The sequence below is a fragment of the Narcine bancroftii genome, chromosome 4 (assembly GCF_036971445.1).
Source record: "Narcine bancroftii isolate sNarBan1 chromosome 4, sNarBan1.hap1, whole genome shotgun sequence".
NCBI classification, from domain to species: Eukaryota; Metazoa; Chordata; class Chondrichthyes; order Torpediniformes; family Narcinidae; genus Narcine; species Narcine bancroftii.
This window is the reverse complement of record NC_091472.1, coordinates 230,363,290-230,380,043: the sequence shown is the minus strand read 5'-3', so window position 1 is coordinate 230,380,043 and position 16,754 is coordinate 230,363,290.

The following is a 16,754-nucleotide window of genomic DNA, read 5'->3' as shown; positions in this document are numbered from 1 at the left end:
GGCAGAGAAATTTTGCAAGGATGTTGCTGGGACTTGAGTTGAGTTACAGGGAAAATTTAAATAGTTTAGGACTTGGAATGAGTGGAGGTTTGATAAAGGTTTACAGAATTATGAGGGCTATAGATAGAGTAAATGCAAGCAGACATTTTCCACTTTGGTCAGGTGAGACAGGAATTAGAGGACATGGGTTAAGGGTGAAAGGTGAAATATTTAAATGGAACATTAGGGGGAACTTCATGCAACAATGAGAGTGTGGAACGAGCTGCCAGCTATTGAGGTGAATTTTGACATTTGAGAAAAATTTGGACAGGTACATTGATGGGAGGGGATCAATGGAACAGGACAGAATAATAGTTCAACACAGATTAGATGGGCTGAAGGGTCGGTTTGTGTGCTGCAATGTTCAGACACCAGTCTGCCCGCTGTATTGTTTGATCTGGTGGCTCATGCAGGAGTAACACACCTCATGGTTGGTCAGGTCTGTGAGAGTAAAAAGGCAACATCTTCGATGATACAGGTCATCAGCATTGTTCAGCTGGGAGAGGCTGCAGCTCAGGTTATCAAAGGTGTAATGGTGCCCCATGCCATATTCTTAAAGCATGACACCTTCAGCCCCCAAACCACATTCCTGTAACACAATGCTGTTGTCAAAACACATGAAGGAGTGATTATTGACTTGCATGGTCAAATGCTCATGAACAATAACCACAGGAGTTAGTCTGAATAACTCATCGGTTGAATGGGCATTAAAGAGGTCATGTGTTCATTGAGAAAGACAATGAAGCACTTTGTCTATTTGTGTGGGGAAAATGGGGTTAGAAGAAAGACGCGTCTTATTTTCATCAGGTGATGCACCTTGAGGATTTTACACACTGCAAAAGTAGCTAAGTCCTTTTGAGCATTGGGTCGAAGAACCTTTCGACTCAATGCTGCAAATTCATCATCACGGATCAACGGAACTATGAAGAACTGAACAAAGGCCTGGACAATTTTCTAGGGGCGAATCCCATTTTAACTGTATTGGGGCAGCACTGAGTTCCCCAACCCAGGCAGACTTTGGTCTTTCTGTTAGGAAGTCTAGTATCCAGTTAGAGAGAGAGGGGTGTTGAGTCTCATCAATGAGAACTTCTCCACCAATCTCTGGCGGATGCTCACATTAAATGGCGAGCTGAAGTCAATGAACAGCAACCTGGTGTATGAGGTGTCATTCTCCAGGTGGGGCATGATGGAGTGGAGGAACATCATTAGAATGGTGTAAATTTATATGGGTCGGGTACCTCAGGGAGATACATTTTGATGCGTTCACCAGATACTCAATGCATTTCATTATGGCGGAGGTAAGTGCCAGAGATTGTCATCTCTCTGCTTAGTTCTCACACTCTCGACTGGCTGACGTTGCACCTTCCAGTTCTACAAACCTGGTCTCAGCTCAACTCCAGAACCAATTCCCATTGACTCCAGACTGAATCTTATTTATACTTCAGAACCAATTCTATTTAAATCCCAGAACTGATTCCCATTAATTTCAGAATGGATTTCTATTTAACTCCACACTAGTTCCCATTCAGACTCCAGACTGATTCCATAAGACACAGGGACAGAAATAGGCTATTCAGCCCATCGAGTCTGCCCCACCATTTAATCATGAGTTGATCTACTTTTACACTCAGCCCCACTGCCCGGCCTTCTCCTCATGACCTTCAATGCCCCGGCTAATCAAAAATCTAACAATCTCTGTCTTAAATACACCCAATAACCTGGCCTCCACAACAGTCTGTGGCAATGAATTCCACAGATTTACCTCCCTTTACCCAAATAAATTCTCCACATCTCTGTTCTAAGTGGACACCCTTCAATTCTGAAGTCCTCGACTCTCCCACCATGGGGAACAACCTTCCTACATTTACTCTGTCCACACTTTTCAATATTCAAATGTTCAAATGGCATCCCCCCTCATTCTCCCAAATTCCAACGAGTACAGACCAAAAGCTATCAAACACTCCTCATATGATAACCCTTTCATTCCCAGAATCATTTTTGTGAACCTTCTCTGAGCCCTCTCTAAAGTCACCACATCCTTTCTTAAATGAGGAACTGCTCATAATACTCCTTATAAGGCCTCAACATCACATCCCTGCTCTTATATTCTATTCCTCTTGAAATGAATGCCAGCAGTGCATTTGTCTCTTCCCCACCAGCTCAACATGCATTCTTACCTTCAGGCTATCCTGCACAAGACTTTGGGTATTTGCATTTTCCTCCCCATTTAAAAAATAGTCCGCCCATTTATTTTTTCTACCAAATTTCATAACTGTACACTTTCTGACATTATATTTCGCTTGCCACGTCTCTGCCCATTCTCCGAATCTGCTCCAAGTCCTCCTAGAGCCTCCCTGTTTCCTCTATACTACCTGCTCCACCTCCTACCTTTGTATCATTTGCAAACTTGGCCACAAAGCCATTCATTCTACAATCTAAATCATTAATTAAAAAGAAGCGGCCCCACCACCTACCCATGTTGGAACACCACTAGTAACTGGCAGCCAACCGGAATATGATTCCTGTATTCCAACACCCTGCTTCCTGTCAATCAGACAATGCTCTACCCATGCTAGAACATTTCCCGTTATACCACGTTAAGTAGCCTCATGTGAGACACATTGTGTCTTCTGAAAATCCAAATACACAACACCCACTGCATCTTCCTTTTCCAGCCTGCTTGTCATTTCTTCAAAGAATTACAATGTAGCGCAAAAGACTGGAGCGTATTATATCGAGGTCGACCAGTCCAGACTGACCGGGGTCTGGTTAGGAGCCCTTTATGACCTGCCAGTAGGCGTGGCTTCGGCTCTCAGCCAATCACTACTACTATATGTAAATATGTACAAATATATACATTGGTGATAGTATCCTGTACTTTCACATCCAATAGGTTTATCAATTAAGATTTTTCCTTAAGGAAACCATACTGGCTTTGTCCCATCTTGTCATTTGTCTCCAAGTACTCTGTAATCTCATCCTTGATGATCGACTGCAGCATCTTCCCAAACACTGACATCAGACTAACTGGCCTTTAATATCCTTTCTGCTGCTTTCCTCCCTTCTTGAAAAGAGGGGTGAAATTTGCAATTTTCCAGTCTTCCAGGATCATGCCAGAATCTATTGATTCCTGAAAGATCATTACCAATCCCTCCATTAATCTCTACTGCTACTTCTTTTAGAATCCAAGGAAAATATGAATCTTAAAATGGTGAAAAAAATTAGGAAAGCAGAGAACATTCCGTTCTGTATGTTGATGGATCAGCAAGTCTAAAGCTGATTATGAAGAACAACAATTCCATATTTGACCAAGACTGTAAAAGAATTAACCAGTGGGCAAGGGACATGATCTGTCATAATGAATCCTAAGAAACATATATTTATATAGAAAATTTGTTCAAATGTTCTAGAAAACTGGAAGTTGTCTATATAAATATCTAAGGTGAGCCACGTGACAGACTCCCTTGTGGCCAGAATAGCTGCAGGTGGCAGTGCCTCTTGCTGTAACAGAGTTCTCACACTTTGCAAAGCAACAATAAAGCACTTTGCAGCTCTATTTGTGTTTTTTTTTGTCTCACCTCACTGACAAAAGGCAAAGGAGGAAAAACCCAACACCCAACCCACCAATTTTCCCCTGCAGTCGCTGCAACCGTGTCTGCCTGTCCCGCATCGGACTTGTCAGCCACAAACGAGCCTGCAGCTGACGTGGACTTTTACCCCCTCCATAAATCTTCGTCCGCGAAGCCAAGCCAAAGAGATTTGCAACACCAAGAGTGCAATCCATCTGGTCTGGGTGTCATTCATGCTTCTCTCTTGAACACGTAACTACACTTACTTCCCATCCCTGATACCCTTTGAAATCTGGCACACTGCGAATATATTCCAGAGTGAAATAAAAAAAAAATTAAATTTTTAAAAACTTCCAAATCTTCCATCTTCCCACTAACTTTTGCTTCCTTGCATTAATTTGGCTTTGACTTTCCTTGTCAGCCATAGTTGTGACATTTACCCTTTTGAATATCTCCTCTTATTTTGGTCTGTATAAATCCTGCATCTTCCTCATTTCTTGCAGAAATTCCATCCTGCCATCTTAGATGAGAAATATTCTTTTGGGACCTCACCCATCTGAGGCTCCTATATACACCACCAGAGGTCAGGAGAGCCTTGTTTTAGATGTGGGTGTGAAATTGGAGTGCCCTGGTGGGTTACAGCAATGTGACTTCATGGTACGCACTGGCAGTACCATGCGCTGGTGCGGCAGGGAAGAAGCGCTGTGAGGCTGGGAGTTTGCGGAGACAACTGCTTTGTGTTGGATAGTGTTGAGCTGAAGCGTGCAGTTGGAAATCCATGAATCCAGGCAAGTGGGGAGTAACCTTCCAGATGTGATAAGTGCACCTCTAATAGCTTCCTACAGCTGAGAGATTCAGCCCCAGCTTTCTCCACTTGCCCAGCAATCGGAAGGAGTAGATGACAACCGGAACTGGTCCCATCACACTAAGCCCGTAAAACATAGGCGACAGAAGCCAAAAGGAATGGTCAGTGTGACTTCTTTCTTCTAGAAAAGATATCACTTACAATTTGTGAGCTGCTGTAATAGGGCCACTTCAGGTGGAAACATCTTCTCTTCTTCTTTTCTTCTTTGGCTTGGCTTCGCGGACGAAGATTTATGGAGGGGGTAAAAAGTCCACGTCAGCTGCAGGCTCGTTTGTGGCTGACCAGTCCGATGCGGGACAGGCAGACACGATTGCAGCGGTTGCAAGGGAAAATTGGTTGGTTGGGGTTGGGTGTTGGGTTTTTCCTCCTTTGCCTTTTGTCAGTGAGGTGGGCTCTGCGGTCTTCTTCAAAGGAGGCTGCTGCCCGCCAAACTGTGAGGCGCCAAGATGCACGGTTTGAGGCGTTATCAGCCCACTGGCGGTGGTCAATGTGGCAGGCACCAAGAGATTTCTTTAGGCAGTCCTTGTACCTTTTCTTTGGTGCACCTCTGTCACGGTGGCCAGTGGAGAGCTCGCCATATAATACGATCTTGGGAAGGCGATGGTCCTCCATTCTGGAGACGTGACCCATCCAGCGCAGCTGGATCTTCAGCAGCGTGGACTCGATGCTGTCGACCTCTGCCATCTCGAGTACCTCGACGTTAGGGGTGTGAGCGCTCCAATGGATGTTGAGGATGGAGCGGAGACAACGCTGGTGGAAGCGTTCTAGGAGCCGTAGGTGGTGCCGGTAGAGGACCCATGATTCGGAGCCGAACAGGAGTGTGGGTATGACAACGGCTCTGTAAACGCTTATCTTTGTGAGGTTTTTCAGTTGGTTGTTTTTCCAGACTCTTTTGTGTAGTCTTCCAAAGGCGCTATTTGCCTTGGCGAGTCTGTTGTCTATCTCATTGTCGATCCTTGCATCTGATGAAATGGTGCAGCCGAGATAGGTAAACTGGTTGACTGTTTTGAGTTTTGTGTGCCCGATGGAGATGTGGGGGGGCTGGTAGTCATGGTGGGGAGCTGGCTGATGGAGGACCTCAGTTTTCTTCAGGCTGACTTCCAGGCCAAACATTTTGGCAGTTTCCGCAAAGCAGGACGTCAAGCGCTGAAGAGCTGGCTCTGAATGGAAACATAGAATTATGACAAATAGCCCTGGGATGAAGTAAACAGTACACACTTGTGGCCTGATTTTCGATGTGGAGAATTATTATGTTAATCAGCATAACCTCAAATAGCATCTCTCTCCACCTAGCCTAGGCTCCTCCTCCCCCCTCCTGTGGTCTCCCCCCCCCCCCCCCTCCACCTATCTTCTCCTGCCCTCACCACCCCCTCTCCCTCTTCCCCCTTTGGTTTGGATATCTCTCATGCTCCCCCACACCTTGATGAAGAGCTCCAGCCCAAAATGTTGGTGATGTATCTTCACATTTGCTGCATAAAGGCACTGTTGACCTGCTGAGTTTCTTCAGCATTTGCATGTTTTTTCACTTAACCATGGTGTCTACAGGATCCTGTGTTTCCCTAAAATATTAGTGGACTGGCATGTGGGGATCAGGATTTCCTCTGCTGACTCCATCACTACTTCCTGGAGTTCCTATATATTTCCACATGGTAAATTTAGGTAATAAATATTTTTTGGACCTCACCCATCTGAGGTTTCACCCTGACCCACAAGGGCCCTATGATCTCTTGTATTTGTCTTGACCTTCTCCTGCCCCATTGGCTGATGGCAGGCAAATGGGATTTGGCTTCTTGGCTGGCAGGGACATGTTGGGCTGAAGGGTCTGTTTCTATGCTGCAGAACTCTGTGACTCTACAACTCCATGTGTGAGGGTCTCCTGGTTTTTATTCCCATTGTGGAACTGACCTCTAGGATTCAAGTGGAGACAAAACATTTGCAGAGAAAAGGTTATGATAAGTTTAACCGTGGCGGATGTATGAGCAAGAACCTTGAACTGTGTGGGGCTACGTGGCGCAAGAAGCAGCTGTCAACATCCAAAGTGAGTGGCCACCATTTGTCAAAGATAAAACAGCCCAGTAGTAAGTCAGTCCATACGTGTGGATAGCAACAGACATCAGGTGCTGAGAGAGAGCACCTTATATCTGGAGGAGCAGGACCTCAATGGTCAATCAGGAGGTGACCAAGTCAAGTCAAGTTTATTGTCATCTGATTGTACAAATACAATGCAATGAAACAGCATTCTCTGGCCCTCAGTGCAAAAAAACATGCAGACCATAACCAGAAATAACACGTATACAGACAAGTAATACACATGCAGGACAAGTATTTCATCTGCACAAATAAATACTGCCTTTTTTTTACAAATGAGAGTGTCACAACTAAAGCAGCAGAGAGTGAGGCCAAAGAGCAGGAGTTGTGAGCAATCCTTGCTGGGGTGGTCTTCTGAGCAGACCACTAGGAGGAGTCCAACTGCAAGAGGAGGAGTTGATCTACTCTGAGGAGCAAGTGGACACAGTGACCACCAGCTCAAGGAAAAATATCAATAAGATTGAACAGGTGCAGAGAAGATTGACGAGATGTTGCCGGGATTTGAGGGACCCAGTTACAGGGCAAGGTTAAACAGGTTAGAACTTTATTCCCTGGAGCGTAAAAGAAAGAGGAAATTTGTTAGAGGTATTTAAAATTATGAGGGGGATAGATAGAGTAAAGTGAAACACAAAAGTATGTAAATGCTGTGATTGTAATAAAAACACAAATTCAGGAGGAACTCAATAGGTCTTGTAGCGTCCATTGGAGGTGAAGATATATTATCGACGTTTCGGGCCTGATTATAATATTCAATTATATTTAGACATACAGTACAATAACTCTACATTGTACCGATGGATATGACAATGAACTTATCATTTCTGGTGGACACTTCCAATGCACTGCTCTCAAATTCTCAGTGTAGTCCCTGACCAAAGGTCTGTGCTGCCCTCTGTTGGAAGGCCAGGTTACAGCTCCATCTGGTTTGCACTTCCAGTGGTAGCAAAAGCATGCTTTTCCATGCCGAAGGATGTGATTACTGAGGTGTATCGTGAGCTAGGGTGACGTCTGGATCTGAGTAATTCTGGCACACTCAAACTGAGCATAAGTGATAGGGCTCTGGATGAACATGATGTTTGGGAACATACATTGATGTCCTCCATCACTTCACTGATGACTGGGTGGACTAATGATGCACTATTTAACCATAATTAATTTGTTCTGGTTTTAGTAAAAAGGTCCAAACTGGGCAATTTCACATTGTAGACATCTATGTGAAGCGCTGCCTCAAGAATTCAGCCAATATCACAAAAACGCCCATCACCCTTGTCACAACCACTTCTCACTGCTACCTGCAGGCAGAAGGGTCAGATGCCTGAAGACCTCTAGGTTCAAGAATGGTATTTATCTCAACAGCCATCAGGCTCTTGAACCTCCCCGTACTAACCATAAACTACTCTGGGACCACCAAATGATCTGTCTACATTACTGAAACAACACTATTCTTTTGCACAAATTGCAACTGTGAATATTTATTTATCTATTAATATTTATTATATTGTTGGAGAGCGAGGCATAACTCTAATAGCATCTGATTTGCATGTATTAGCTTCTCTTATGGCCAGGGGGCGCAGTTGCTCAGATGGAAGGACGTTACCCCGCCTACTCATGCTCAATGGCTGCGTGACGCTATGCCATGTTTTAATTTAGAGAAGATTAGATGCTCAATATCCAATCTGAATTTAAATTTTCAAACGCAATGGGGACCTTTTATGAATCATTTTCAGAATCTCTGATTTGATTTGAATGCAGAAGTGTTGACTAATAAGGTAATTTATCACTTTGATAAGGAATTCTTTTCTCCTCTCCTTGCTAAACAGCTTGTTTTGAGGAAGTGGGTTTAAATCTTCTTTTTATAATAAAATATTACTTTAATATAATTTGCTTAATTGAGAATGTGGGGTACCGTGGATGAACTGGAATGATCTAAGTGCAATGTACTTTTTTTTAACTTTTAATATGTATTTTTCTCTAAATTTTTCAAGTGGAAATTCAATTTCAATTTCAATAAAAATATTGAAAAAGAAAGAATATTTATTATCTCTTTATCTGTCTTGAAAGTTTGTAGCTTGTGTACCTCACGTACCTGTGTGACTGCAGCGAGTGATGTTTTATGTTTGTACTTATGTCTTCTTTGGCTTGGCTTCGTGGACGAGGATTTATGGAGGGGGTAAATGTCCACGTCAGCTGCAGGCTCGTTTGTGGCTGACAAGTCCGATGCGGGACAGGCAGACACGGTTACAGCGGTTGCAGGGGAAAATTGGTTGGTTGGGGTTGGGTGTTGGGTTTTTCCTCCTTTGTCTTTTGTCAGTGAGGTGGGCTCTGCGGTCTTTTTCAAAGGAGGTTGCTGCCCGCCGAACTGTGAGGCGCCAATATGCACGGTTTGAGGCGATATCAGCCCACTGGCGGTGGTCTATGTGGCAGGCACAAAGAGATTTCTTTAGGCAGTCCTTGTACCTCTTCTTTGGAGCACCTCTGTCACGGTGGCCAGTGGAGAGCTCGCCATATAACACGATCTTGGGAAGGCGATGGTCCTTCATTCTGGAGACGTGACCTACCCAGCACAGTTGGATCTTCAGCAGCGTGGATTCGATGCTGTCGGCCTCTGCCATCTCAAGTACTTCGATGTTGGAGATGAAGTCGCTCCAATGAATGTTGAGGATGGAGCGGAGGAAGCGTTCTAGGAGCCGTAGGTGATGCTGGTAGAGGACCCATGATTCAGAGCCGAACAGGAGTGTGGGTATGACAACGGCTCTGTATACGCTTATCTTTGTGAGGTTTTTCAGTTGGTTGTTTTTCCAGACTCTTTTGTGTAGTCTTCCAAAGGCGCTATTTGCCTTGGCGAGTCTGTTGTCTATCTCGTTGTTGATCCTTGCATCCGATGAAATGGTGCAGCCGAGAGAGGTAAACTGGTTGACTGTTTTGAGTTTTGTGTGCCCGATGGAGATGTGGGGGGGAGGGGGGGGCTGGTAGTCATGGTGGGGAGCTGGCTGATGGAGGACCTCAGTTTTCTTCAGGCTGACTTCCAGGCCAAACATTTTGGCAGTTTCCGCAAAACAGGACGTCAAGCGCTGAAGAGCTGGCTCTGAATGGGCAACTAAAGCGGCATCGTCTGCAAAGAGTAGTTCACGGAAAAGTTGCTCTTGTGTCTTGATGTGAGCTTGCAGGTGCCTCAGATTGAAGAGACTGCCATCCGCGCGGTACCAGATGTAAACACCGTCTTCATTGTTGAGGTCTTTCACGGCTAGTTTCAGCATCATGCTGAAGAAGATAGTAAAGAGGGTTGGTGCGAGAACACAGCCTTGCTTCACGCCATTGTTAATGGAGAAGTGTAACAATGAACTCCCACCATTAGATTTTACTGATGAAAACGTAACTAGAATCGGTTTTCTTGAGATGAAGCTGGTTGTCAGTATTGCAGGCAGCACGGTTAGTGTGTTGTGATTAGTCACATGCTATTACAGCAACAATGACCCGGGTCCGAATCCGTTGCTGTCCATAAGGAGTTTGTAGGTTATCCCCTGACCTGCGCCAGTTTCGTCCCACCCTCCAAAAACGTACGGGGTTTGGTAGGTCATTTGGGTGTAGTTGGGCTGCACAAGTTTCATGGGATGGAAGGATCTCCTACTGTGCTGTATCGTTAAAATTAAAAATGAAATATTCTCTGGCCCCACAGCTAGTGTTGCCTAGGGTGCACAATGGAGAGACCAGATGCTTCGGAATACAGATTTAATGTGCAACTGTTTGCAATAAATTATCAGGAGCACCTGGCCTATGGTACCATTCAACAGGCATGGCTGGAGATGCTGGATTTGAAAATGAGGCAGAGAGGCAGAGCTTGTTGGGGTGGAAGTTTTAATGGGTTAAATATGCCTGGGCTGAGATGTCTGCTTCCTGGGCTTTTAATGGCCACAACTGCAAGCAAATAGCTTCAGAGCTCAGTGCTCATGACGGGAGAGGTGAGATGGAGCTCTGCAATTGCACTCCGTGGTACGTGAACCTGCCTGTGGAACAGTGCAGTCACTTGGAACAAATATGCCTGTTTAATACCATGGCCTTCCACAGTCTTTGCATAAAACCAGATGATGCTGGGCTGCAGTGACTAAACGCACAAATGCCTTGAAATCAAAGGAGATTTGAAAAGATATAGCTGACTTCTGGGGAAATGTATCTTTTGAAACTTGAGTGTTCATTTCTTTAAATAAGTGATACTTTGAAGGGACGAGAGATTCGCATACTGATTACTGAATCCATCTATCCTTGCTGGTTGAATCTGGTTTTTCCACGAGCTCGATGTTGAATTTCTCCAGGGAGAAATATTACTGTAATATAATTTGCTTAATTGAGAATGCAGGGAACCTTGGATAAATTCTTGTTTAACCTGAAAATTTGAGCCATTTCCTGTCTTGGAAATCGAATTCTGGCATTTCTGATAATTAAATAAGGAATAAGCGACACCTGGGAAGAAATCTCAGAAATGCCTTCCTGAAACAAGAACCAGGCGTGAAAAACTTGTTATTGCTATCCCCATCAGAGGAAAGGGAAGAAAAAGAGAGAGAGGGAGAACTTTGACCAGAGCTGAGAACAGTGGGCATGAAACAAGTTTTAAACTGCAGAACTGGTTTAGAGATATCATGGGCAAAGAGCAGCATGGTTAGTGTAGCGGTTACTGCAACGCCTTTTTAGCACCAGTGACTGGGAGCGGGGTTCGAATTCCATGCTGTACGTTCTCCCCATATCTGTATGGGTTTTCCTGGGGGTTCCCATTTCCTCCCACTGTTCAAAACATATCGGAAGTTGCAGGTAAATTGGGTGTAAGTTGGGCAACATGGACTCGTGGGCCAAAATGGCCTGTTACCGTGCTGTATGTCTAAATTTTTTTTAAATGTTTTTTAAAATGTTGGTGAAATGTAGTCAGTGACGTGGGAAATTCTGAAGGCCTCTAGTACTTACCAAGCTCTCTCAAGCGTCATTTTGTTGAGACCAGATAACCTGGTCATAGTAACGTTGCTGGAAACCCAGTTTGATTGCTGTCTTGATTAATCTAGTTTTTTTTGCATATAACAATTACAGCATGGATCTCATAGTGTTTCCTGTGAATGTTTAAATCTAAAATGATGCCAGAGGGTGATGACTTTGTTTTGTGACCTGCCTGGATAGCTCGCAAAACGAAGCTTTTCAAGGTATCTTTGTACATGTGACAATGCACTGAAACTTGCCGCCAACCAGGGATAACTTCACTGCCTTTCTCTTCAAAGAGTAATCCATCCTGTATGTCCACAAGAGGAGTGCGGGACTCGGGTTAACATCCATGAGAGTTTATATTCCATATTTAGGGCCTGGAGCGGGGCACAAACTCACAGATTTCCAAGACAGAGGGACGACTCCCACCAAAAGAGCCACAGATCACACTGATAGCAGGCCTCAAGGGAGGCCCGGGTAATAAAGGAAAGGCAGTACGGTGAGCTCAGGTGATTACCACTCCAGCATCCCGGGTTCGATTCAGCCACAGTCTGCAAGGAGTTTGTATGTTGTTTCCCGTGACTTGCATGGGCTTTCCTTGAGTGCTTTGGTTTCCTCCCATGTTCCAAAAAACAGATGGGGTTGGGAGGTTAATTGGGTGTAATCAGGTGGTGTGGGTTTCAATGGCAGGAAATGGCTTCTACCCAGTTGTAAATGAAAAAGAAACCAGAGGAATGAATGCACTTCTAGAGAAAGGGAACATCTGAGATGGTTGGAGCCAGTGATGAGTGAACTAGGCTCCCCCCATCATGTGTGTCCATCCGTTTCTTATGGTCTCCACCCTATCACAGATATTGTCAGTGACTCCCCTAATCAGACTTCAGTTCTGCAGTTCAACGTAGGCTGAGCTTCCAATGCTTTCAATTCCAATTTAAAGTCATCGACCTGGAATTTTTTTCTCTGCTTCTCTGTCTGTGGTTGTTCCCTGGTTAGACAATTTTTTTTTTGTCCTTTTAGCGTAAATGTTGTTATAGTTTATTTCTTTCACTTTAGTTGGTTGGAAATGCAGTTGGAATCAAAATTTATTGCCATGAACATCTGTCACAAAATTCATTGCTTGGTGGCAGTATCACAGTTGCAAATACTGTATTATAGTTTTAAAAATAAACAAATAAATGGAACAGAAAAGGTGAGGTAGTATCCATGGTTTATTACCCATTCAGAAATTTGATGGTGGAGAGGAAGAGGCTGCTTCTGTACCATTGGGTGTTCGACTTCAGGCTCCTATACCTCCTTCTTGATGGTAGCAGTGAGAAGAGGGCATGGCCTGGGTGTGAGGGCCCTTGAGGATAGAGGCTGCTTTCTTGAGACACCACCTCATAGATGGAATCAAGACTGTGAGGGTGCTGGCTGAGGTCACAACTCTCTGTGGCCTCTTCCTGTCCTTTGCATTGATCACTCAATTCCAGACAGTGATGCAACCAGACAGAATGCTCTCCACGGTACATCTATAGATATCTGCAAGGGTCTTTAGTGACATACAATATCTCTTAAAACTCCTAACATAGTATAGCCCCTGGTGAGCCTTCTTCATGATCACATCAACATGAAGGCCCAGGGTAGATCCTCAGCGATATTGGCGCCCAGGAATTTGAAGTTCTTTATCCGCTCAACTGTTGACCCCTCGGAGAGGACTGGTTTGTGTTCTCCTGGTTTCTCCTTCTTAAAGTCCACAATCAGTTCCTTAGTTTTGCTAACGTTGAGGGCAAAGTTGTGGCTGTGACACCACTCAACCAGCTGATCTTACCAAACATAGATTCCTAAGACAGGCAATTATCAGTCATGGGAAATATCTCAAGTGGTCAGTCTATTGCATGCAGTATGTGACAATTACGGCTGTTTGAAACAATGCAGCGATCCCAATAGTGTCTGGTGTGTGCCTGGAAAATAACGATCAGATTCTGTAAGTGAACTCTGGAGCTGGACTGAGAAATTTCACAGACCCCTTGATTGTGCAGGGCGAGGAATACAATATGTCTAATTCCATTGGCTCCCCTTATTGAATGACTTTAGTTGATGTTTTGCCAGTAGCAACTCTCCCTACTCCGGAAGCTGGTGTGGGAAAGCTTGTCAACTCAGCTTCCAGCAGACACAAATATTGGCTATGTCCAGACATTATCTCCAAGTGGAAGGCCCCCTGTCAGAGTACCTTCACTTCTGGTTTCCACGTTCCTCGGGATGACACAAATGGAATTCTCGCCGCACTTGCCTTCACCAAAAGAAATCAGTCATGTCACTCCCTGGAATCCATGGTGTCAAGGAACAAGCAACTGAAAACAAATTATTGAAGGTGATAGAGAAAGCAGAGTTACAGTCATAGAGTTATACTGCACAGAAACAGGCCCTTGACCCCTGGGATGAAATGGCAAACACAAAGGCTCACAGTTTTAAGGTGCTTGGGAGTAAGTATAAGGGGGGTGTTGTGTTAAGAATAGGTTCAACAAGTTCAAAGAGAATCAAGGCTGCGCGCATGTTATGAACAAACAATGGTCTTTATTTACACACGGGTATTCACAAAAAGAGTGCGCTCTCACAGACTAACGTATACAGCACACAGGCACGGTATATTGAGAAACGATGACTTAACTTGTTCAGCACCCATCACCTAAAGGCCCTGTTTACCGAGTAATAAAGGTTTAACTACTTCAGCACCCATCGCCCACAGGCACAGTACACCTAGAAATGAGGGTTAACTTCTTCAGCATCCACCACCCACAGGCATGGTGTTCCCTGTGACTAAATGAGTCCATACACATAAACCTGATCTCCAGTGTCGCCATTGCTCAGGATTCGGGATGGGCCCATTGCAGTCAGCCCTTCGGAGCTGCCACTGGCTTATAGCCTGTAGTTCTGCAATGGTCACAACTAATGATTACATACACTGCAATAATGCACAAAAACTGCACATCAATGTGAATAAATCACTATTGAACATTCTAAACTCCCAAATGAGAATACAAGGATTAAACTCACTGTACCCACCAACTCTCTCTATCAGGCACAGCACACTAGCAAACAGTAAATTAATTAACAAGTATATCAAATGAACCTGGTCTCCAGCATTGCCCATGGCTCAGGATCCAGGATGGCCCCATTGCATTCGGCCCTCCAGTGCTGCCCATGGCCTGCAGCCTGGAGTTCAATGATGGTCTCCATGCAGCAGCAAGGAGGAGGGTAAGGTGGGGGGAGAGGGAGAAGGAGAGTGAGAGGGAAAGGGAGAGGGGGGGAGAGAGAGAATGGAGGGGAGACTGCAAGTGCTCGGCTTATTTTTAATGCAGAACCCGTCCATGTGACCTGACAGTACCAATCATCCATTAGCCTCACCTGTGAGCTGATCTAACCATTGATTGGCATCTGGAGGACCAATCAAGTCAGATACCAGGGCCAATTATGCATCAGCCTCATAGTAACCCTTGTTTAGCAAGTAAGGTGACTTCCCACTCGGCTCCAGCAAGAGAGGCCACATGACCCTCCACAATTCACACCACAGAGGGATATCCAAGTGGTGGATGGTGAGCGAATAGAATGTGCTGCCAAGAATGGTGGTGAGCGCAGGTCCAATAGGATCTTTCAAGAGATGATTGGATGGGCGCATGGAACTGAGAAAAATGGCTGGTTATGCGGCAGGGAAACTCTAAGCAGTTGTTAGAGTCAATTACTAGGTCAGCACAACACTATAGGGCTGAAGGGTCTGTACTCTGCTGTAAATTTCTATGATCAATGTTCGTGCATGTTGGACAAATTGTTTAGCACTGTTCAGCCGATATCACTTTCAATCTTTCCTATCCATGCACCTGTCTAAATATCTTTTGAATCTTACAACTGTCCCCACTTCTACCACTTCCTCTGGCAGCTTGTTCCACATGCACACCACACCTCTGTGATAAAGGTGCCCCTCAGGTCCATTTTAAAATCTTTCCCCTCTCACCTTGAATCGGTGACCTCTAGGTAGATTCCCCTCCACTGGAAAAGACTGACCACCCAGCTTATCCATGACTCCGTGTCTCCATAAGGTAACCCCTCAGATCACTGATAATATCGGATTCAACAATATGAACCTATTTCCCACATGCCCGCCTTCCCATACAAAGAGAGTAGGAGGACATCTCTCTCTTACCCCATCCCTCTGTCTCCTATCCTCCAGTTCCCCGCCTCCTTCCCTCTCCATTCAGAGAGTTACCTCCATACCCCTCTCACCTCACCTTTCTTTCTCTTCTACCCTCCCACCTGCATCCACCTGTTAGTCTGTGTCCCTCCCACGGACAGTGAGGTTGCTAAACGACTGCTCATTCAAACCCTCTGTGACTTAACTATTTATTTAACAATAATGTTCATTAAATTTTATATATGTATATATGTATTGCATGTGTATAGTTTGAATCTGTGCTATATCTGGATGTGTGCTTGATATTTTTGCCCCGAGGACCAGAGAAAGCTGTTTCGTCAGGCTGTACTAGTGGAATCAGATGATAATAAACTTGAAATTTAAAAATCCTCATACATTGTTACATGAGGTCTTAACAGTGGACTGAGCGATAATCAACAAAGCATTATTTCAAAATATCATGAATTTCCTGTTAATTTCAAGCTTGATTATACATGTACAACATTTATTTGCTGCTCTGTTTCATGTTTCAAACCATAATTCAAAGTTGTCCTTTTAGCTTTTGGTTCTCAGTTGATGGGAATTCTTCCATTGTGACTTGCTGGTTGAAGAGCCAATGACATCACCGTCGCTGAGAGCCAAAACTCTGCAGGCGTCAGCGCGGAGGAGGTCTTGTTTTAAAGGCTGCCAACTCTTTGTCATCAGCAGGCTGATTGCAAAATTTGGACCAAACTCTCAAGGAAGTTGCACCACATATTGCTGTAATGAGTCTGTACTTGCATCACTGGGACATTGAAAGGTGTGAAATGTTCTCAAGCCCCGATGAAGGTAATGATTATGCTGATCTATCGTCATCTAGCCAATATTCATTTGGACACCCCAAAGTGGGTTTGAAACTTTATTCCAGTTATCTCTAGTTATTAAAAACAATTCTAGCAGCTGTTAGGTCTGGTCAAGTACCCAGGCAAAATCTTGCTGGACCAAACTGCTGGTTGATGTCTCCAAGAGAGACTTTCTCTGATGCAATCTCTTCCATCTTCACTGATGGAACTGCATTAATAACATT